The following is a 23,404-nucleotide window of genomic DNA, read 5'->3' as shown; positions in this document are numbered from 1 at the left end:
TATTATTTACGTGATACAGTTGCGGCATTACCTAGAATATTGTCTTATGAGGGAACCAGCATGACGTCTTTCACGTTTCAGCTTAGCGTTTCTCAGCGTCTGGAAGAAGCCCACGGGAGTCCGTACCGCGATTGTCTAACCGCGTGTCATAACGTTCAGTTATCGCCAGGTCGAAATTTAACTGATGTGCACAATCCTCCACGGCAGCTTCGAATCTTGTTGAGCTACGTGTCTATTCAAGTAATCTTTAATAGACACGTAGCTCAATAATATGATATCCCCCAATTTTTTTTAAATGTGTTTCTGAAATGGTGCCCTACCTTACCGAGTATAACTCCAAGACAGGGAAATATGAAGACATTCTTTAACGAGAGTTGCATGTGATGTTTTTTTTTCTGGCCATAAGACTCATGTTTGCTTTATTCCTGGTGAGAAAGGCGATGCAAAATTATATACACACACGCGGCTTGCTGTTTTTAATTGAGCTAAAATTTAACAACCACTCTTCTTCTCGTGAGATTGCTTTTTTGTTTCTTATTCTTTCCTTCTTTTTTGGTGCGTGGCAATCGGAGCGAAGTGTTCGCAGAATAGACATAAACTGAGATCGCGTTTTTTTAGGCATGAAAAAGTAAAGGGGCGGCAAATCCGCCGTCGTGCATCAGTGATTAAGGCAGCCAGCTGCTGAACCGAATCTCGTGAGTTCAGTCCCGGTCACGATTGTCGGATTTTCATGGAGGTGAAATGGCGGAAGTCTGCGTAGTGTACGATGTCCGTTCACGTAAAAGAACACCATTTGGTCAAAAGTTTCGAAGCCGTCCACAACAGCGTCTCTCCATAATCATACGATGGTTACGGCACGTAAAACACCAGATATTTTGCTAAACTGTCAGAAAAATCAATTTTGATGTGAGTAACTGATAGAACGTTTCATAGATCACACGTGAAGTTTTACCCGGCAGTTTAACATAAGTGTATCAATCACTGCAATGCCGAATAATTCTGGCCACTTATTTCTGGACACCGGTTTAGTCCAAATCAGCGGACTTGTTTACATGTTTTACTGACAGTTCTTAAAGCAACTTTATTAAATTATCAAGTTCACTACGATGAAAGTTTGGGGACCAGAAGTAACGTTCGTGATCACCGTACTCCCGCGTCAAAAGAGAGTTCGCGAAATAGCAGCGCCATTTCGTAAGAGCGACAGTGTTTTTAGCCTATGATTCTCCACAAACTATTGTTTGTCCAGATGATGTTGGCAATTGCTTTGCGTAATATCTGATGATAAAATCTCAAAGCTCGAACTTTTTATTTCTCTCCTAAGTATACGCACGAGAGAACAGTGGCTCGACTGTAATTTTTGTGTTTTTCCGTTTTTTGTTTACAGAAATGTTTGTTCAGATCCCCGGGTGCCGTATATAAGTCTCTCTCAAAGAGATTTCGGGGCGTACGACACCGGACAGAAAGATTTTCTGGACTTAGTGTGCCGCATGAAAACGGCATTCCGTGTCTGGCTGTGCGAGAGATAGCTCGCTCGACGAACAAAGGCGCAGACGTCAGCCACTCCCTGACTGCGCGATGCGGCGTAAGTGCGAGCGACAGATTAAAAAACACCGAAGAGCCCGTCTCGGGGAATGTTAAGAATCAACAGTGAAAGCCAATAAAACTTGAATCTCACTCTTTTCATCCCACTGCCTGGGTGTTTTCGTTTCGTTCCAAGCGAAAAATAAGTCAACCCCGCGCCTCTATTATTTACTTTACTAAGCCTCGAACGTCGGTGGTTAATCTGCCAAAACGATCCATACGAAACAGAGCGTCGGTGCTCATGTCGGGTGCACTGGCAGATGGGATCCGACGTGCGCAGACTGTGTGAAAGGGATTGTCAAAGTGGGATTGGCCGATCGTGTTATTTCGCAAGTACTCGCTATAAAACGACACGCTGGCGATTCGGGCAGCATAATCCCTATCTGGACAGCCTAAATGCTTCTTAGGCTAGCGAATTTGGACGATTGATACTTTGAGAGGATTTTGAAGATGAAGTTAGCTCACAGAAAGGCGATATTAGGGAAGTCGATGGTGAGCTACGAAATTGAAAGGCTACCGTGATTGGCGGTGCTGTCGTATTGCTGTCAAATGACGTTGAGTGCATTTTTTATGTCACCTATGAATTAACGAAACGTTATCAGCATATATATGCTTCAATTACGCTTTTTGTTAACCTCTCGGAGCTCTTCAGATCGAAGCCTTAAAAATACTCTTCATTTGCATATGTCACTCTCGTCCTCATCCATAAAGCATATCAGCAGTAATTCTGATTGTTTCTAGATGGCTTTGCTCAGCAAAAAAATATTGTTGAGGAGCACCACCTGCGCGATGTGATGATGCAAAATCCACTCATCACGCTTCCCGCTCAGCGTTGTTTCATCATTAGTTAGTAACCGACAAGGACGATAATGATTGCGTTTGTGTTTTTTTTTGTGTGTTGGCTTCGAAATTGGAGGTATTGTTCCGAGAATGCATCGCTGTTCAACTAATAATTCTCGGTCTTTTATTCTAAAAGAAAGAAATTCACAATTGCCAGGTTTCCATTGTCACGCACTGATATTTACATTCTGTTGCCATTTACCAAAAATAAGTGAAAGCGTAAACGACAAATTAAGAAAAATGACTTCACCCCTTCACTTGGTATCATCGAACACCCCGAAGAGTTAGCACTAACAACTGCAATCCAAAACATAAGTAACGAACCTCGTTTTGATAGGCCTCGGCAGCTACTAATACCCACTTAGGAACAGACGTGTCTCTATAGTATCCAACTACAACACGTGTTACGCTCTATTGCAGACGTAAAGAACCTATGGCACTGATATACGCAAAACCTTTGGAGCGCATGTCTCTGTCTACGTCTCCGAAGGCAAAAATAAAACGGACAGTGGCTATGCGGAAGAGATACAACGGCGCTTGTCACAAACAATCACAAGCACATAACTCACACGTTGTTTAAATATAGCTTCCGTTTCGTTTTTGTCTTGCCACGTGCGCGCTTCGCTGATCTTCAACGGAGGTGGTAGCGAGAGGAACCATATGTTTTCCCTTCCCTTTAGCGCCAAGCTGTCACCCCTAAGCGTGACGTATACGACGGCACATCGTTGTATATACGCCACCACACGCGCGGCCACCCGACGTCCCGAGCGCAGTCTGCCCACGTTCGCACGAGCCATCGGCTTCGGGAATGAATCCTCGAGTCGTGGGCGAAGCTGGACGACCGCACCTTTGTTTCCATTATTCAAGAAACCTTACCCTACTCCTGTGATGGGAGTTGCTTACACGCAGAAAGCGTGGCAAACACACGTTCCCCATCGGGTGACGGCACTCGCGTTTTGCTTCACGAGTGATCCGTGACAGTCGTTTGTCACCCGTAGCACACGCTGCGTCGTACTGCGTTGTACTCTCGTTAGTTTCTTTTTGTTATTGTTGTTTTGCGACCTGTGAAAGATGGTAGGTCCGATGTAGATCTCCTACGAGTATCTGCATAAACATGCACTAACCCACCGGTGCATTTCAAGTGTATCTGCTAGACTCATTTTTCTCTACAGGCAGTGCATGTTGCTGGGGGTGAAAGTATTTCTTATATCAATCTGCAATGTGATCTCTCAGAAGCATGAAGATAAATTGTCGGTGACAATTTTTTTTTACTATAACGGGTAAAATAAGGCTAGAAAACGACCACATGGTCGATAACAAGGTATTTTACTGGTTTGAGCCGCAACGACTTCGCACAATATCAGGAGTCCTCCTTCGCAGTTACTCTGAAGTCACAGACTCCATACTATGGTTGCTAATTTCTAATTCTTGGACTTTCACTAAGGTTTCAACCATTCTATTTGCGCCCCGCCGCGGTGGTCTAGTGGCTAAGGTACTTGGCTGCTGAACCGCAGGTCGCGGGATCAAATCCCAACTGCGGCGGCTGCATTTCCGATGGAGGCGCAAGTGTTGTAGGCCCGTGTGCTCAGATTTGGGTGCACGTTGAAGAACCAAAGGTGGTCGAAATTTCCGGAGCCCTCCACTACGGCGTCTCTCATAATCATATGATGGTTTTGGGACGTTAAACCCCACATATCAATCAATCAATCATTCTATTTGCGTGCAGTGTAACTATATTTAGTATTTTTTGTTTAGTGCTTTCGTTGCCCTTTTTTGCGAATTCACGCCATCGGATTTAAGAGAACCATAATGGGTGAAAACCGTAGGTGGTCCAGACCTTCTCTGAATTGCAAACTACTCGCCTATCAGTCTCTCTTGAGAAGTATATTACGCATAGAATAAAATATTTGGAACCTTCATCAACTGTATCAGAAGGATCAACTCGAATAGCTTCAAGAATAAGCTGCATGTTGTATTCATTCTAAGTACTCATGGGACGTTAGCATATCGGTACTGAAAGCTGAATTCAGATTATCATTAGTCGCATCTCGTCACCATACTGCCAGCATTTATCTTTTTCACAAGTTTTTTTTTTTGTTTTTTTACAACTCTCACAGCAAGCCACCACACATTATCCCCCCGACACGTTCCTCCAGTTGCACCTATCACCCGAAACAAGTTTTGGGCCTGCTGCCCGTGCCATCACCTTCTCGTCTTCTTTCATTTTTTGTGCAGCAGCAGACTGGAACGGCCTTTTGAATCACTTCACACTCATTACCTCTGTCTGCACATTTTGACCACCTTAGCAGATTACTTTGCACGGTAACAAATATACAATATAAAATATAATGAAATGTAATGAAATATATAAATGTTCAATGAAAGGATATAAAAATAAAATGAATTGTGTAACTCTCGAACATGTTCGATTGAAGCTCGATCAGGGAAGCAACTCGATGAATTAGGAGCCGTTTATACACATATTGTTGACATGTGAGGTTAGATGATTTGGGGAACTGTATTAAATGCAGAATAATGGGCAACGTCTTTTGTTAGAGGGAGCACCCGCAAAACAAAGAATACGGTACAGAATTTATGTGAAGCCATTTCAACCGATATTGATTGACAGTACTGTCAAAAAGCTATGAAAGAATTCGGTTTCATCAGCAAGATGAAACGTTACCATCTGTGTGCATTGTTTATTTATCCCTCAGTTACACTAAAAACGTAATAGTTTCGTAGCAAGGGCGAAGCGATGAATGCGATAGCAACAATCTGTAATGCAACGCAAGAACGGTAATTAGATCAAAACGTGCAGTGCGCTGCTCAAGACAAAAAAACGCACGAATAAAACACCCAGAGAACAAGCGCGAGCAAACGACGTTCACCGCTCAACCGTCAGTGCGCGGCTCAAACTCAAAGAACGCGCGAAGCGTATACGGACAGGTATACACAAGATGAGTGCGAACTAGTGCCACAGTCGTTACTTCACTGTGTTAGAAAAGCGCGCTCTTTACGCAAAATGAGAGACCGCAGCGAGTGAAGTGACCTCTGCGCTCCCTGTCACTGCAACAAAATTGCTCCGGTGAAAGCCCAAGACGTACGAATCTCTGCCACAACGAGATGAGCGCATGCGCCTGAATAAAGGGGGGAGGGTGAATACAACGTAGGGCAATGTACACGAGTGCGAGAGGTCATCCGTTCAATTCCGTTCGTCGAAAAATATTTTCTTTTTTTTATTTTGTGAATTATATATATATATATATATATATATATATATATATATATATATATATATATATATATATATATATATATATATATATATATATATATATATATATATATATATATATATGTACTTAGACTTGGGTGTGACACTCGGCGCCACCAGTAGCCATGGTGGCGAGCGTAGTACACTCTTTTGAGCTTGTTTGGCGTCACTTAGCACGTGAACTTATTACGAGCTGACAGCTGATCAATAGTCTCTCGTATATACAACCTAAAAGCACCAAGCTTGCCAGTGTGGTAGGTCAAGTATGGGACCGTCACTTTGGTTCAAGTGCGGTGCGGAGAAGAAACGAGCCAACGAGTAGTGACGCGGCCGGCCAAAAGCAGCCCAGAGTGTCTATATAATTGCTGTCGCCTTCAAAATACTTAAAGCGTCGAATAGTATCAACCCGTCAATTCGGTAATACTGCGTAAACTTTTTGTTATTTAAAAGAAATCTTCAAGAGATATTGGCAGCTGTGCTACATTTTCTTTGTTTCTCGCCTGCAGGCTCCCGAGGCCTGGACGAAGGACAACGTTGACTGCTCTTCCTCCTTCATACAGAGTAAGTTTATGCTTTCGATCACTCTTTCTTGTTTAATTAGAACAAGGAATAGTCTGCTGCAGTAATAATTCCAATACAGGTTTCTTTTTGAATTACTCCTGCATATTCTTGCACCCATTCCAGAACTTTCATGCTATGCCACTCTACGCAATGAGTGTTTGCGTCCGCCACGTCTCTTTTTTCTGTCACTTTAATATCTCAGTGTATTCATTTCTTGTGCTCAACGTGGTCATGTTTCTCTGCGTCTTGCGCAAGCCTTTTAAACACACATGCTTCAATGCCGAACCGCATTTCGCCAAAACCAGCGTTTTTCTACACGGCCTGGAGAAGTGACCAACGAACCGGTTCGATATGCGGTTTTCAATAGTTGCCACGCTTGCCGTAGTGCGCTCTGCACAAGTCTAGAAAACTTCTACGAAATGCACCCAATCTGCGAAATCGCATTGTGACTGTTTGTCACCTGCATCACACATTCAACCCATAATTCATGTGATAGACCAACCATCGATCAAGTCAGGTTCCATATCATCCCGAATTGCGCTCATTCGCCGTTCTTTTTCAAACTGCTTTGCACATAAAAATTTGAAGAAAACGCTTAATTGTTTAAAAAATTCTAATACACACGTGTGTACTCCATTAGCATAGGATGGTATCCCGTGAATTTACATTTTTTGATCTCCAAGAATTCCTATTCTGCAGTCCATTACAATGCACGTTTTTCGAATGTTAGCTCACGCCGCAAGTGCGTGAAGAAAATAAAATGTCAAGAAACGTGATAAAAACACAGACGGCGTACTGCCTTAAAGAAACAACTATCTATTTAAGCTTGTTTTATTATTGTCTCGAACTCCAGTCGAGATTTCTGGCGCGTCTTTCGTATGTACACTTCCCCAGGGTCAGGGCACTCACTCCCAGAGCTTGTTGTCGTTTCGCCATACCAGGTGCCTTGATGGTTGAGAAAGCGACAGACAGAATGAACAACGTGAAAGCGAAAAGAGTGCTTGAACAGAGATGAAGCTGTTGAACTAGCTTTATCAATTGATATACTGCAAACGAATAAACTAAAAGTGCAGAGAGCTTCGAAGACACGCGTCGGACAACAAGCCCTAGGATTTATTTATGAGGAGAAAATCTACAGTAGTGATGGGGCGGAGAGACGGACTGCGGTGGCCGCCGCATTTGTCAATGTCGCCCAAGAAAGAAAAATGTCAAGGGTGAACTTGTTTCTCTTCTTCACTGGGTCGAGGAACTCCGGAAGAAACGCTATAAAGCAGTGAAAAAGAAAGAAGAGGTGGAGTAGAAATGAAAGTGTTCCTCTAAACGTGAAGCGTGAGAGGTGGAGGAAGTCGCACCACGAAATTTCTCCAAGCAGCAATCGTCAAGCTTTGCTTACAGGTCTGAAAAAAAAAAGATACGATGGAAGACTGGCATTTCCAGAAAAAGAAGACGTCGCGTCAGACGCAACACGCGTGAACCAGAAAAGTACTCGGCAAACTTGCGAAGACGAACAACACCAGCCGAGAAAACTCGAAGGTCGAAAACAAGAGGCGAAGAGCATACACAGGCCAACTTCTGAGGCATCCAGAGGGAGAGGTCGATTGTCCCCGTTTGCTCGCACACGAAAGCGAGACAGTTAAAAAGTAAATAACTTTTTTTTTGAAACTGACGTTGGAGGAATCGCAAACAACAGAACTGCATGATAGAAGCACGCGTCAAAGAAAAGGTATAGGTGCTTTTTTTGCAGGTTGCGTTAAACAAGCCTCACCGGGTCCGTCGTGCACTTGCCGCTCGAGCAAACACATATTCCTCCAAAATCTTTTTTTCAGCACACTCGTTGTTCGGAGCGTATGTACGAGTCCTCCTTATGTATTCATTTTGTGACCTGCATGTCGAGGTCTTTCTGTATACCTCCGAAGGCATTCATTGTTATACGACTCTCACATAGGTTTTTTGTCTGTGAAATATCTGTTTCATCGTTCTCTGCGAAACTGGATATTCGCGTCGGTACACAGCAGTATATGTTCATCGCCTGCCCTCCACAAATCTGGAGCGCTTCTTTCGGTCGGTTGCATGGTGTTATTTGCCGAACCCGCGACTTGTCCTCCCTGTGACCTTTTCGGTTAACTTTGCATTGCCTAGTTTGAGTGCGTGGCAAGGGCATCTTCCTGGATTTGGTATGTGTCCTCTCTTTTGCTCATGCATATATTTTTTTCTTTATTTCCTTCTTGTTTTCTCTTTTTCTTTTGTTCTTTGTTTCTTGCTTGCTTTCTTTCCACTGCACGCACAAACACGAACTACTTCTTCTTCTTCTTCTTCTTCTTCTTCTTCTTCTTCTTCTTCTTCTTCTTCTTCTTCTTCTTCTTCTTCTTCTTCTTCTTCTTCTTCTTCTTCTTCTTCTTCTTCTTCTTCTTCTTCTTCTTCTTCTTCTTCTTCTTCTTCTTCTTCTTCTTCTTCTTCTTCTTCTTCTTTGCAGATGCCGCATGTTTTGAGCTCGAGTTAAACCAACACAGCATAATTAAAGAATGAAAGCAATATAAAAAAATAAAATAAATAAGTCAACAAAAAAAATGCCACGCCTGCGCGGAAGACGCAGCACAGTCACAGCGAAAGCTAGAAGAGCCACCTTTCAGAACTTATTCCAAACAATCATTGGGTAACTGCTGCAAGCACACTTGCTTGACACCCACTATGGCATTAATAATAAAAATTTTAGGGTATAGTAGGTAGGTATTCGCTATGCTATTTTTCGTCATTTTTCTGAGAAGCGTGGTGTCCGCTAAACACTTGCAAGGAACTTCGTGCCAATTTTTCATGCAGCCGCGGACGCCGATGAAGAATTATGCCTGAAGTGGGTATGCGCCACAGTTAATATAGCTCAACAAGAACAGCTTTTGTAATCTGTTGGAGCATTGGATGACCCACTAGTTACGATATTTGCATTGTGCGACGACAGGTCGTGCTTTCGCTGTTCTAAAACGCTTTATAGGTCGTATTAACGTGATTGCTTTCCCGAAATGAAGCCTGCCTAAGGCAACTTTGCCAACAAGTCCCAAACACCGTCGTGGCTCAGTGGTAAAATCCTGGACTGGCACCCAGTGGACCCGTGTTGGAGCCCCACTGTGTCATTGTGCTAAGTTTTTTTTTTTCTAATTCAATGCGATGTGGTTACGGACACAGGGGGCGGCGGTGGCGGTGGACAATTGCCCGTGACACTAGTTGTGATCTCGTAACAGCTTTTGTTGTAAAATTCTATCTTGTGCGAAAAGAAGGGAAAGCGCTACGCTCATTCATTATAGGTGATGCATCCGTACAGCGCGAAAATGGCGTGCACCTACACACTTGTATATGCGAATGTCGTGTGATCTTGCAAGGAAAACAAGACCACGTCACTCTCTCCCTCTCCTTTTTTTCAATGAATCCATACGTAACTAGGGCAGTCGTCACTCCGCGAACAGTAATCCTGTGCACAGGACATCCCTTCCACCGCTGTGGGCCGTAAAGATTGGGCAGACGCCGCACGTCGTTACTGGTAGGGTGCACGAGAACCCACGGGCCGCAAACACCATGCTATGTGTCACACGAATCGGGCTACAGCCCCACCACTGAACCTTAATTCTCTTGAAGATCATGCTGAATGAAATGAGCACGCGGCAAGCAAGGCAAAACGGTGCATGTCCCTGCGAAAATTGGAGAAAGCGAAGCACCATGGGTGCGCAGCCTGAGAAAACAGTGGAGAGGGGAGAGTTCCCCTTGTACAACCCATTGCTTCACTGCACATGGCTTTCTTGTTTCCTTGCTTGCTCGGCCTTTTGTTGTGGCTCTTACCCACTAAAGGGCATGGGCCAAGAAGCCGGTGGTTGATGGAAGGGGAAAATTAGGTCTGTGCTGGGTAAAAGTAAAAATAATTACGTTGTTTGTTTATAACTAAATCTGACAAAGAAAAATAAAAAAGAAGTAAGAACTACTGAATCTTTGAATATTTTAGAATCACTCATATTACATGAAGATTTAGTAGGTTTAATTATTACTGTGCAATAATTAAACCCAAAACATAAGCCTTATTTGGAAAGAGAGCTGATCAATGATTTGACAAGGTAATCTCCTTTTGACACACAGGAATAAGCAGAGGGCCCCGCAGACGTTCCTGTCGCTGAATTCCAAGAAGCTCTAAAAGCCTGAATATTCGAAGCACTAAGAGAAATTCTTAACTCCTTCAATAAAATTTCAAAGCATTTTTCTAAACGGTGCCATGTCAATAGAAAATAGTCAATATTTTCACGTTCGTTACAGCTAAAGCACGAAGGCAATATGGCACCAGACCAGACCTGTTTAAGTGGAAATTAAGCGGTTGTATACAGAATCGTAGTTTAGTTGTGGGTAATTTGTATTTACGCGTGAAACAGCATTGATTATTCCATGCGAAGCGCAAGCTTAAGAATTCTGGATTCAGTATAGCTAGAAGGACTCCAAGAATTTGAACGATTTGCGGACGGCAGCACTAATCTTTTTAGACACCCACCATTGTAAACAAAGTGGACTGTGTTCTAGATACAAGTAGCACTATTTTCAAGCAAAAGATCAAGAAGGCACCAACACAGAACAACGTTGAATATCCTTGAGGTTCAGCCTCTGTTTGCTTGTGATGGGTTTTATGTTTTATTATTGCAAATATCACGCCGTGTACACTATTTCTTAAACATGTTTATTGTTTTTTTTCAAGCATCTCTGTGTTTGCATTAATACGTTGAACACGAGAATTCTTGTGAATATATACGTTTATGAATAAAAGTGCTGTATTGTTGCTGTACGCGTTACAATATTTTGCACGTGTACCTTTTTTATCTCCTTTATCATTCATATCAATTGTATCTTGGTAACTGTTTATGATGGCTTGCGTATCTCACTGCATTTGGAGAAAACGCCCTTTGTCAGGCTTCTACACCTTTTGCCTACGCTCAATCTTCTGTTCATGTACAGAAAGAAAGAAATGAACAATCTCTGATAAGTTCTCAGGAAGAGAAAAATTTTTCAAACTCGCTGCTGTAACATAATCTGTAAGAGACCTGATTCGAACAACCGGACCAGCAAGATATGTTCACGCGAGTGAGTCAGCCCTTTTATTTAAAAATAAACTATGGCTAGGCGCCCATATCAAGCGCACTCGACGAGAGGAACGATGATGAGAGGAACTAGCCCATGGATAACAAATCAGTCATTATCACAGCTGTCGAATCAGTTGCAGGAAGTTTCCGAAACGCCAGAATGCTAGCCGTTAATACCGCTTCAAATATAGGTGTATAATCTGGGAGGTGTAATGAAGATGAGCAGGATAATCAGTGAGAAAAAATACCCACACCTGCTTCATCACTCATAGATGAATTCGTTGCAATTAGAGTATTCATTACTAATTGAGGCAGGTATTCTTCTAATAAGCTGATGAAATACTTAGAGGGCAAATATCTAACAATCGTTGGAAAGATATCATCGTGTTCTATTTGCACAATGCCGATGGGTTTGTCTGATGGAATGATTTCCAATATATTAACATTTAAAGCATCCAGTAGGTTTTGAGAAAACATTATTTGAGCTTTATAGACTCTGAACCAATACTCATTGGGAAAAAACAAAAAAAACACTGCATTCAGCACAAAATGCAAACTTCTCCCTCCTCAAAGTGTACTTAAAAATGTTTATGAAGGAGAGTGGGTATCCAAGATTCTTGATATAAAACGTTGTTGTAAACTTTGGCACGCCTAAACAACTGCGGCGACCTTCCCGCTCTGTAGAATCAAGTAGTTTATCTTGTATGGTGGTCCACCAGAGAATAGAACGCAACCAAATTCAAGAATTGGGCAAACATACATGCGGTAAATCATGATCAGTGTATCTGTGCATAGGCTGAAAAGGGGCTGGCCAAGTCTGCCTATTATCCCAACCACGCGTGTATGTCTAATTTTATAATGTTTAATATGGTTACGCCAGTTCAGATTTCATTACACAGTACACCCAGATATTTATTACAGTCAACTTGAGGAATTATTTTTCCTGGTGTTGACCAAAAATACCAACTGTCCTCTCCAAAGTAAATACCAGTATGAAACTTTTAGTAACGTTTATTTTCATATGAACATCATAAAACCAGGTTTTCGACGTTGCTAAATATGACTGTAAAGTTTAATGCAGTAAGCCTGTATCACAGTCCAACGTGAAAAACACAATATCTTATGCATATTGTAACGGATATAACAACCTCACAACCGGGACGTCCTATTTACAAGGTTTAATAAGGGCGAACTTGTGCCCAAAGCCAAAAGAACTACACAGTAGCTGGGAGAAAGCAGCGAACGCTCGTCGTCCTCTTCTTCTCTTCTTTTCCGCTGCTCGGTAGCAGCTCGTGCACAGGCTGGGCCGGCTCGTGCCTTCCGGCGGGCTTCATGAGTCGTAGCGATGCCGTCAGCGTTCCTCTTTTAACAACGTCTGCGTTGTACTGCGCCTTAACAATTCCTCGTGGCATTATCCCCCCTCTCAAGCGGCATCGCCCCGATGCTTGCGATGAGGCTGTTTTTTTTTTTGTGTGTGCAAGTTTGTAAAAATGAGGTTGCAGTACGTCAAGGTATTGGGGTGGCTAGGTTTGGAATCGGTCGTAGTACGGTTTCATCCGTACAATGTGTACACGCTCCGTGGGATTGCGTCGCCTCGAATGCAGGTGGCCTGCAGGCTTGACTTCGTAGACGAGGTCATTGTGTCGCTGTACGATCTCGTAGGGGCCAAAATACCGGGAAATGAGTTTTTCGGAGAGGCCTCGTCGTCGTACTGGAGTCCATATCCACACTTTGTCGCCAACGTCATATCGCGTGTCAAGTCTTCCTCGGTTGTAGCGGTCGGCATCGATGCGGTGTTGGTGGCGTATTCGGTATCTTGCTAACTGGCGGGCTTCTTCCGCTCTTTGTAGAAAGTCGTCAAGATCGGGGGGGTAGTCATCTTGGTCTATTGGTAACATAGCATCCAGTGTTGTGGTAACAGCACGACCGTAAACTAGTTCAAATGGGGTGATTTTGGTGGTCTCTTGCACAGCCGTATTGTAGGCGAAAGTGACGTATGGTAAAATTTCGTCCCACTTTTTGTGCTCGACATCCACATACATGGATATCATGTCCGCTAAAGTTCTGTTAAGGCGTTCGGTCAGGCCATTGCATTGAGGATGATATGCAGTGGTTTTCCTATGAACAGTGTGAGTCATGTTGAGCAGGCACTTCAAAAGTTGCGCCGTGAAAGCCGTTCCGCGATCGGTGATTACAACCGTTGGAGCGCCATGTCGCAGGACTATTTTGTGTACGAAGAATTGGGCCACTTCTGCTGCCGTTCCTCGTTCCAAAGAGTCTGTTTCGGCGTATCTAGTTAAATAATCAGTGGCCACAACGATCCATTTCTTGCCGAGTAAAGATGTCGGGAAGGGTCCAAGGAGGTCCATTCCAACTTGGCGGAAAGGCGCTTTCGGTGGATCTATAGGTTGTAGAAGGCCCGCTGGTTTAGAACGTGGTGTTTTTCGTCTTTGGCACTCGCGGCATGTTTTGACGTAGTGTTGCACTGAAGCTAGTAGCTTGGGCCAATAATAATGGAGACTGATCCTTGCAAGCGTTCGCGTCACACCCAAATGTCCAGATGTGGGCTGATCGTGACACGCTCGAAGTATTTCTTGTCGCATAGTTGCTGGAACGACAAGCAGGAACTTTTCGCGGTTGGGCTTGAAGTTTCTCTTGTAGAGAACGTTTCCTCGGAGGCAGAACAATGCGAGGCTTCGAGAAAATATACGGGGTACTTGTACGTCAATTCCTTGCAGGTGTTCGATAAGCGGGAGTAATTCTTTGTCTGTACGTTGGAGTTCGGCTATTTGAGTGGTCTCGACAATTCCTACGAACGGAAAGTCGTCTTCTTCTGATAGTGGTGTGTCTGTAGGAGCCCGTGACAAACAGTCGGCATCGGTATGTTTTTTGCCAGATCGGTATACCACTGTTATATCGTATTCTTGCAGTCTGAGGCTCCACCTTGCTAGTCGTCCAGATGGTTCCTTTATGTTCGCCAGCCAGCAAAGCGCATGGTGATCGCTGACTGCCTTGAATGGTCTACCATATAGGTACGGCCGAAATTTACTGATGGCCCAGACGACGGCAAGGCATTCTTTTTCCGTGGCCGAATAGTTTGTCTCTGCTTTTGTTAGAGTCCGACTGGCATAAGCTATCACTTTTTCTTCACCTTTCTGCCACTGTATTAGAACGCATCCAAGGCCGATGTTACTGGCATCTGTGTGTATTTCCGTGTCGGCTGTCTCATCAAAGTGAGAAAGAATCGGGGGGTTTTCTAACCTCTTTCTCAATTCGTTGAAGGCGCTTTGTTGCTCGTTTTGCCACTGGAAAGGCACATCTTCTCTCGTAAGTCTCGTTAAGGGTTCTGCGATCTTTGAAAAATTTCTCACAAATCGTCTATAGTACGCACATAGACCTAGAAATCTCCGTACTGACTTTTTGTCTGTTGGCACCGGAAACCTTGCGACGGCGGCCGTCTTATCAGGATCAGGGCGAACACCTTGGGCGCTGACGACATGCCCAAGAAAACGAAGCTCTTCGAAAGCTAATCGGCACTTCTCTGGCTTGATTGTCAAATCTGCCGAACGGATTGCCTCTAACACTGACCGAAGGCGCTTGATGTGCTCCTCAAATGTAGCCGCGAAGATGACCACGTCGTCTAGGTACACTAGGCAACACTGCCACTTCAATCCGGAAAGCACAGTGTCCATCATGCGTTGGAACGTTGCCGGCGCACAACAGAGACCAAACGGGAGAGCCTTAAATTCGTAAAGTCCGTCCGGGGTAACAAAAGCAGTCTTTTCGCGATCACGTTCATCAACCTCGATCTGCCAGTATCCACTTTTCAGATCTAGTGATGAGAAGAACTTGGCACACCGAAGTCGATCTAACGTGTCGTCGATGCGTGGAAGGGGATATACATCCCGTTTAGTCACAGCATTCAGTTTCCTGTAGTCGACACAAAACCGTAGCGTGTTATCCTTCTTCTTGACAAGCACCACGGGAGATGACCACGGGCTGTTAGAAGGCTGGATAACATCATCTTCAAGCATTTCTCGTACCTGCTTCTTGATGACTTCCCTTTCCTTAGGGGAAACACGATACGGGTGCTGGCATACCGGCCTGGTTGTCTCGTCCGTTATGATCCTGTGTTTTGTAATGCTCGTGCGCCGTACCTTTGAACTGTTGGAGAAACAGCTGCCAAATTCCCGCACGAGGTCGTATAGCTGTTGACGTTGAATCTCTGAAAGATTAGGATTTACGTATATTGTGTCGCAGGCATCAGATGGAAGTTTCACATTCGGTGACGTCGTTTCAAGACTGCATATTTCTGTCACTTCACAGAACTCATGAAGAAACGCTATTGCCGTCCCTTTTGCGATGTGCTGGAATTCGTTACCGAAATTCGTCAAGAGGATGTCTGTGCACCCGTTTCGCAGCTGGATAATCCCTCGTGCCACACAAACGCCTCTTTTCAAGAAAACATCCACGTTGCTCTCCGCCACACCCTCGTAGTCGCTGAATGCATCATTATGCACGAGAACCATTATACTGCTCCGTGGCGGTACAGTCACATCATCGTCGACGACGCGCAGTGGAGTGGTACATCGTTCATCTGATCGTGCTACCTTTAAAGCTTGCTCCGTCGAAAAGGACACGCTCGACCTCTGTAAATTGATAATCGCACCATTAGCTTGTAGGAAATCCATTCCCAGTATCACTTCCCTCGAGCACACAGGCAGGACGACAAAGTCACCGACGTAAGTGAAGCCCCGTATCATGACCCTTGCGGTACATCGGCCGGAAGGGGTTATGAGGTGACCACCTGCAGTACGTACTTGAGGTCCACCCCATTCGGTCAGAACTTTCTTGAGTCGCTTCGCTAATTCGTAACTTATCACAGAATAATCCGCACCAGTATCGATCAAAGCATTGAGCTCTAGTCCGTCAATCACCAACGGCAAGTCTGAAGTAATTTTCTCTGTACTGCACTCCTTTACCTGGAAACAGTCGTCGTTATCAGGCTCGTACCGCAGTGGAGGATCTTCATATCCCAAGTCGCCAGCGGCCTCGCCTCCACAGGTCGCCCTCTTCAGTTTCCCGGATTTGGGCTAGGCGAACGCTGCCTAGACGTGCTTGGGAAGGGACGTGGGCTAGACGAGCGGTAGCGCATAGGGGATGGTGAGCGTGGTTGATGACGACGAGGCGGGTCAAATTCCCGACGTGAGCATAGGTATTCTTCAATCTCGGAAGGTCTTTCGCCGTTTCGCGGACACGGTGCATTGATGGCGAATCCCCTAAGACCAGCTTGACGATATCGGCAGAATCGGTACAGGTGGCCAGCCTCTCCACAGTGGAAACACAAGGGCCTACGTGTGGCATCTCGCCACACATCGCTCTTCCGTGGCATCATCTCTCTCGCACGAGGTGGAGTGCGTGTTGCCTCTACGATTTCAGGCGGGCTGCGCATTGTCTGTACATAAGTACTTGGTGTCTCGATCGGCGAACAGTGCAGAGTAGGTCGCCTGAGCACCTCGGAGTACGTTACCGCCCGTCGTGTCGCCGGCACATCACTCCGCGGCTCCCGCATGGCCTGTCGAATTTCGTCTCGGACAACTTCAGCAAGAGACAGCTCGGGGGTGACATCAGGTGACTGCAGTTTCCTTAATTCTTCCCTGACAACAGACCGGACGAGCTCGCGCAATGTGTCAAGATTATCCACGACGCCTGCTGAGTAGACTCCTGCGGATGCACCGGCTACGTCGCGGTTGTACTGTCGGGCTCTCTGCTGAAGCGTCGTTTCGATGGTTGTTGCTTCCGACCGAAACTCAGCAACAGTACGGGGCGGATTGCGGATGAGTCCCGCGAACAATTCTTGCTTTACCCCGTGCATGAGGTGGCGCACTTTCTTGTCTTCCGTCATGCCAGGATCAGCTCGCTTGAAAAGGCGGGACATGTCTTCGATGTACATCGCGACAGTTTCGTTCGTTCGTTGAATCCGTGTGCGGAGAGCTGCTTCCGCCTTTTCCCGGCGATCACTGTTGGCGAACGTACTCAGTAGCTGCCGCCGAAACTCTTGCCACGACGTCAGAGATGCCTCGTGGTTTTCGTACCACACTCGTGCAGAGTCTTCCAACGCAATGTAGACGTTACGCAGCTTGCCTTCCTCGTTCCACTGATTTAGATTTCCCACTCTCTCGAAATGCTCTAACCAGTCTTCGGCGTCCTCGTATGGGTCACCATGAAACACCTTTGGGATGACCGGTTGGCTTACGATGAGTTGTGCCGGCGTAACTTGGCTCGTCATGGTGGTGGCGGCGCTTGTCTCCGTCACCGATGCCCTTGATACAGAAGGGAGTGGCCCAAATTCTGGCAACTCTCCTCGGATACGGCGGCTGACTCGTTGGTGCACCGGTGTAAGCTCCACTGGTTGCGGCTGGTCAGTGCTTGGACTTCGCTCTTGCGTGGGGCTCGGAATCATGTACCCAGGCTCCTCCACCAGAAAATGTAACGGATATAACAACCTCACAACCGGGACGTCCTATTTACAAGGTTTAATAAGGGCGAACTTGTGCCCAAAGCCAAAAGAACTACACAGTAGCTGGGAGAAAGCAGCGAACGCTCGTCGTCCTCTTCTTCTCTTCTTTTCCGCTGCTCGGTAGCAGCTCGTGCACAGGCTGGGCCGGCTCGTGCCTTCCGGCGGGCTTCATGAGTCGTAGCGATGCCGTCAGCGTTCCTCTTTTAACAACGTCTGCGTTGTACTGCGCCTTAACAATTCCTCGTGGCAATATATATACTCTTGTACGTTATCACACAGTAAAATTGAACTTAACGAAAGGGTAAACAAACGAGTGAGAAAACAGAACAATAACAAACACCTATCGTTTGACTGTACTTAAACGTAGAAACACCTCTTTGGGAGCAAAAAAAAAACAAAAAAAGAAAACGTTCTATCGTTTAAATACTCATGCAACCAATTTGTAATATACTGCGGGAAATTGAAGTATTTGAGGGCATTACTGAAAAAAAAAACTTGTTCAGCACTGTCACAAGCCTTAGCTAAATCAAGGGTTATTAAAGCCACGCCATCTGTGTCGAGCATGCTTAATACGAGCCTCAAAATCGACATACCTATGCTATGCCTCGCCCCTTTTCCTTACGCTCTTCCTTAAGCTCACTTCATATTCCCACCCATTCTATGATATACGTAACTTCAGAATCTACAACTCATTCTTTCTTTCCTTCTCACCATTATATCAGTCCTCCTCGCCATCACTTCTTTCTCGTCTCCTCGCTACACCGGGAGCTGCTTGGCGCATATCCGCGTTCAGTGGCGCGCATACTTACCGAACATTTCAGAGCACCTCTAAGCGGAATATCTGCCTTAAACACCCACAATGTTGAAAGATGCGTGTTGCACAAATTGAAAACTTTAAATTCATAAGCTCCGTTCAAAACAGACTTTCTTTACATTCAATCGAGATTCTGCGTCGTTCCATACCTTCCATCGAAATTGTGTGTCACCTGCCCCGCCGCGGTGGTCTGGTGGCTATCGTACTCGGCTGCTGACCCGCAGGTTGCGGGATCGAGTCCCGGCGGCGGCGGCTGCATTTTCGGTGGAGGTGAAATTGCTGCAGCACCCTGTGCTCAAATTGGGGTGCACGTTAAAAAACCCCAGGTGGACGAAATTCACAGAGCCTCCATCCACTACGGCGTCTCTCATCATCATATTGGTGGCTTTGGAACGTTAAACCCCACATATCAGTTGTGTGTCACCCATGTGTGTCACCTCGTTTTGTGCTACTTTGCAGGTCCTCTACATTCACGGAGCGCAATGGCTGATGCTATTCTTTGAAACTTTTTCATTCCTTCGCTGTGCACATATCTGTATTGCATCGCAGCAGCGTGCACGCGTCCTGTCCTATAGAATTCAGGAACTGTAGAGGGCAGAGGGTGTAGAAGGGACAAATATTCTTCCCTTTACTTTCTGCTGATTCCTTTTGCGCTTTCAAACAGAACTGTTTTGGAGTTATTCCAGTGGGAACAATCGCAGCAAAAAAGAAAGGCGGAGAGCTTATCTCCAGCGAGCGTGAAGTTCACAATGCGTATGGGTTGCATCCAGCTGCGCTGGGGCAACGAGATAAAGAAATAAAAGTGCTTTTAAACACGCATTTTTCGGAGTTCTCGTTAGGGCTTTTTTCGTGTGCCTCGTCTGAAAACAAGTTCCACTACTGTAGAAAAAAAAGAAAGGGTGCTATAACTCTCGGCTTACCTCCCCTTATTATTTCTGCGCACTCTCTCGTTCCCGGAACAACCTAGCTTTCCCCTGGTATGTCGCTTGCCCTTTTAGTTCCGTATTCCCTAAACGTCATTACCCTTTGCGTGTGCTCAGGTGCGGCGGGTCATACGTCATAACTCGCCTGGGTTATGCCCATTATGGTTGCTCCGTATAACTCTTCGTTACGCTAAGGACTAAGTGCACAACTCGCGTAAACCCGCGCGAGCTAACCGCTCATGGCGGACACTAATCTCAGTTCCTCGCTCGACTATTTTTTATGCTATCACGTCTCTGTTTTTGTATTCATCGTTGTTGCTCAGAGTACCCGAGACAATGGGCTTTATTTTTCTCTCTTCTCGCTAACGAGTGGCGAGTATCTCGGAGTCTTCGCCCGCTTGCTTTATCTAATCATCGCCGTAACGCCTCGTGGCTAGGCAATGTTCTCCCGTTGCTCGTGAAAGCTCGCGTGCGCATTGTAGCGTCGGTTCAGCTCGCAAAACGTGCTACGCCACGTTCTGGTTGTTTTAGCTCGAGCGCTGTTATTCGCACCGCTTCCTTGTCCTCATTTTTTTTTTGTCCCCCTATTTCTGACAAAACACTCACGCGCAGGAACCTCTTATCTGTGAGGCAGCAAATGCTTTACAAAATAAAAAAAAAACAAAGTTCACCTCTCGCTCATCGACACGCAGCCGAGCTCTGCTAATGGTTGCTCATTTGAAAACGCAGCGCGTTCTGTTTGTTTTCGGGAGCTAGGGGAAAAAGTAAAAGAAAGGGAAAGGGGGGGGGGAGTGCGTTATGGCGTGTGATGCAGAATCAGACGGGAGGATGCACCATTTGCCGGTTTTGTTCTTTTCATTAGAGTTTTCCTTCTTTGAGGCGAGCGCCCGCTTTCCCATTGTTTTCCACATCTTCTGTTTCCTCAGATGGCGCTGCAAACGTTCGCGTCCTCACCCCACCCCCCTCCCTGCCTTCTCCACTTCTCGTTTGCAGCGTACGAAACAGTGAGCGAGTAAGCATTCCGCGAGCATTCAGTGGCTTCTCTGAATGGCTTGAACAAAAAATAATAATTAAATTGCGCATTTCCAGCCACGCGTTTTCCCGCGTCGGCGGGTTCATATCGCGATGCTTCAGCTGTCGTTATAGCGGCTAGCGTGCACTTTAAAAACGTGCGTGGTTTGTGTTTTCTGTCCCGTTTTGTATCAGCTTGCGGTTGAGCACGTTGGAAACAAGCGTTTTGCGTGCGGAGTTATGGCACATTTCACTCTCATTGAATGCCTCGTGAATAGGGAGAGGCATTCAATGCATAGGAAGAGATGTGCGCAGCCGTCCGTTGACAATGGTGACCTCGATAACCCGTCGTGTGAGTGAAGGCGTAATCAACGACTCGTTCTGACGCAGTTGTCCGCTTCCTGCAATGATTTGGAATCCCGCACGGAGACAGCGATTCGTACTTCGAATGAGCAATGCCGGGTCAGCTGACGTTGACACGGCTTTCACGTTAGTACACGTGCGATGTAACATCTAGCTATCACTTCAGTCGTCATGGAGAAGGTGGTGAGCAGATATTGGTTGTGAGATTACGTCACGAGTTACTATTGGTATAAACTCTAGCTAGATTGGAGTGCATGTCATGTAGCTATAGTATAATTGGTGAAAAAATAATCATAAACCCAAGGAAACCATGAGGAACATGTGGAACATGTATTACATGTGTTACACGTGGAACATGTGAACATGTGTTACAAAACACGTGGAAACCATGTGTTATTTTTAGCGCGATAGCGTTAAATAGGTCGTTTTGCAGAAACTATGGCGTCAGTGTCGGCGTCGTTGGCTGTGAGCAAACAATCCTCACCTTATGCGCGACCGATTTATTCGAAAACAATGGAAGTAAAACAATTAAAAAAAATCTTGGGTCAGATTGGAGATCGAACCCAGGTCATTTAGGGCCGAGTGGAGATAGAACCCGTGTCGTAGGTGTGGCAAACAGATGTTCTACCATACGACCACGCCTCTGCTTGGTAACACAGTGAAAATAGGTTCGTCAGCTTAGAAATTTTGTGAAATTAACTCATTTCTTTACATGCACAGGCGTCCTGTAAAAATTACTCCCAACGCAACATAAAATATTGCAGTAACAATGCCTGGTACAAGCACCCATCGCCATCGGGTGTCAGAACATGCGACAATTATAATGACTTCGTAGTTTAACGCTGATATCTTACTACAGAAGGCACACGTGCTACTGCGCCTGTTCTCTTTAAGGTCACTTAGTCGGTTCATAGCAGTTTCGAAAAGGTTTCATGCTCTAAGTGTTTGAAGTACGCACTAGAAACAGAACGTTGATATCGCGTTCAGCTCATAAAAGTGAAGCTTTGTGGTCCCTTAATTTTTTATACTGTAGGTCCTGAGACGTCTAACTCGGACTCGTTCAGACCCAGATCGAGCTGTGAGTCTGAGTCTGAGTGAGTACAAGAGAGAATGTTTTTGTGAGTGTGAGCCCGAGTCAGTTTGGCTCAGAAACATTGTTGTGTGTCTGAGTCCGAGTGAGTTCAAAGCGTGAGATATATTTGTTGAGTGAGTCTGAGTGGCTTTCACTTTCTTTTGCCGACATATGGTCATATCTACTCATCTTCATCATTACTATCAGCCTTACTTGTCTTCGCGTTTACACTCACGTATTCTAGATCTATATATGAAAGCAGTGTCTTTCATACACCATTTCTACATTTATTGATCAGAGGCGTGAATTACGTAAGGGAAGGCCTTGACCCTCCTCTCTCCCCGCCAACTCTTGCAAGGCAGTTCTTATCTTATGTTGGCATGTTTTTCAGCAAAAATGACCTTACTAAATTACGAGACTTCACAACTCTTATTCGAAGACACTATATCAAAAGGCACCAAGAATGTGCATCAATTACATGAGATATTAAGGCTATGAGGCATTAACATCGTGCTTGAACAACATAATCCTAGACTAACAGACTTATGAGTCGACTCTCTTTTTCAAAATTCAAATTCTCTACTGTTGCCTTGTAAGGGCAGAAAAAGCTGTCAGAGACAGCTTGACAAAGCCACGACACCCTTTTGCTCAGCAGCAGCTTACAGCAAGGCTAATTAAACAACAGTATTAACATAGTGTACTGGCAAATAACCAATAATCAACAACCACAAGGGAAAAAGGAAAAAAAACACAGGAAAAAGGAAGAAATAGGCGCGGTGCCGTTCACTCTGTCTAAGCACGTGCCGCTAGCTGTAGTGCTGAAGTCGTGGTGCCCTCTCTTTTGCGCTAAATCAAGTCAACCGTCGTGATAGCAGCAGCAGCAGCAGACGACAGCGCCCGCTGACACACTGAGACCCTAAGTTGCATCATCCCTTAAATATTTGCTGTGCAATTGTACTGCACATGAGTATCAGTGGCTCTAGGTGACTTATATGGCAAGCCCTTAATAGAGCAGGGAACTTGGGCAACGTGTCTTAGTTTTGAACAAATATACAAAAGCGCTGTGGACGTCTTGAGATGCGCATGCTGACACGAAGGCTTGTTTATTAATAATTAACTGGATGTTCAACGCTTCTTTGCGTTTGTTTCGTACAAATGTGCGACAATTTAGAGCACGAGGTACTCTACTAAGGGAGACCAATAAGCTGCCCCAGTTTCAATAAGCCATAGATAAGGATGTTATACGAGCATTACCGGACCTCCTTGCTTTCCAGTTCCATTTTTCCTGCTCCATTGCAGGGTATAGCCAACCAGGCTTATTCTCGCTAACTTTCCTACCTCTT

The 23,404-nt window shown here is 45.2% G+C and overlaps 1 protein-coding gene across 2 annotated transcripts in view; it reads left to right on the top strand.

The window, feature by feature from the left end:
- The window catches only part of Octalpha2R (alpha2-adrenergic-like octopamine receptor), a 707,334-nt gene that overhangs the window by 164,806 nt on the left and 519,124 nt on the right, over window positions 1-23,404 (top strand). For both annotated transcript variants that reach the window (XM_075887215.1, XM_075887216.1), the window contains exon 2: window positions 6,202-6,256. The gene's annotated coding sequence lies outside the window, so the exon portion shown is untranslated. The remainder of the gene's footprint in view (window positions 1-6,201; window positions 6,257-23,404) is intronic.

This window comes from Rhipicephalus microplus, chromosome 2 (assembly GCF_043290135.1).
Source record: "Rhipicephalus microplus isolate Deutch F79 chromosome 2, USDA_Rmic, whole genome shotgun sequence".
In the NCBI taxonomy this organism is placed as follows: domain Eukaryota; kingdom Metazoa; phylum Arthropoda; class Arachnida; order Ixodida; family Ixodidae; genus Rhipicephalus; species Rhipicephalus microplus.
The sequence above is the reverse complement of the archived record's forward strand: the minus strand, read 5'-3'. Positions and strand labels throughout refer to the sequence as shown.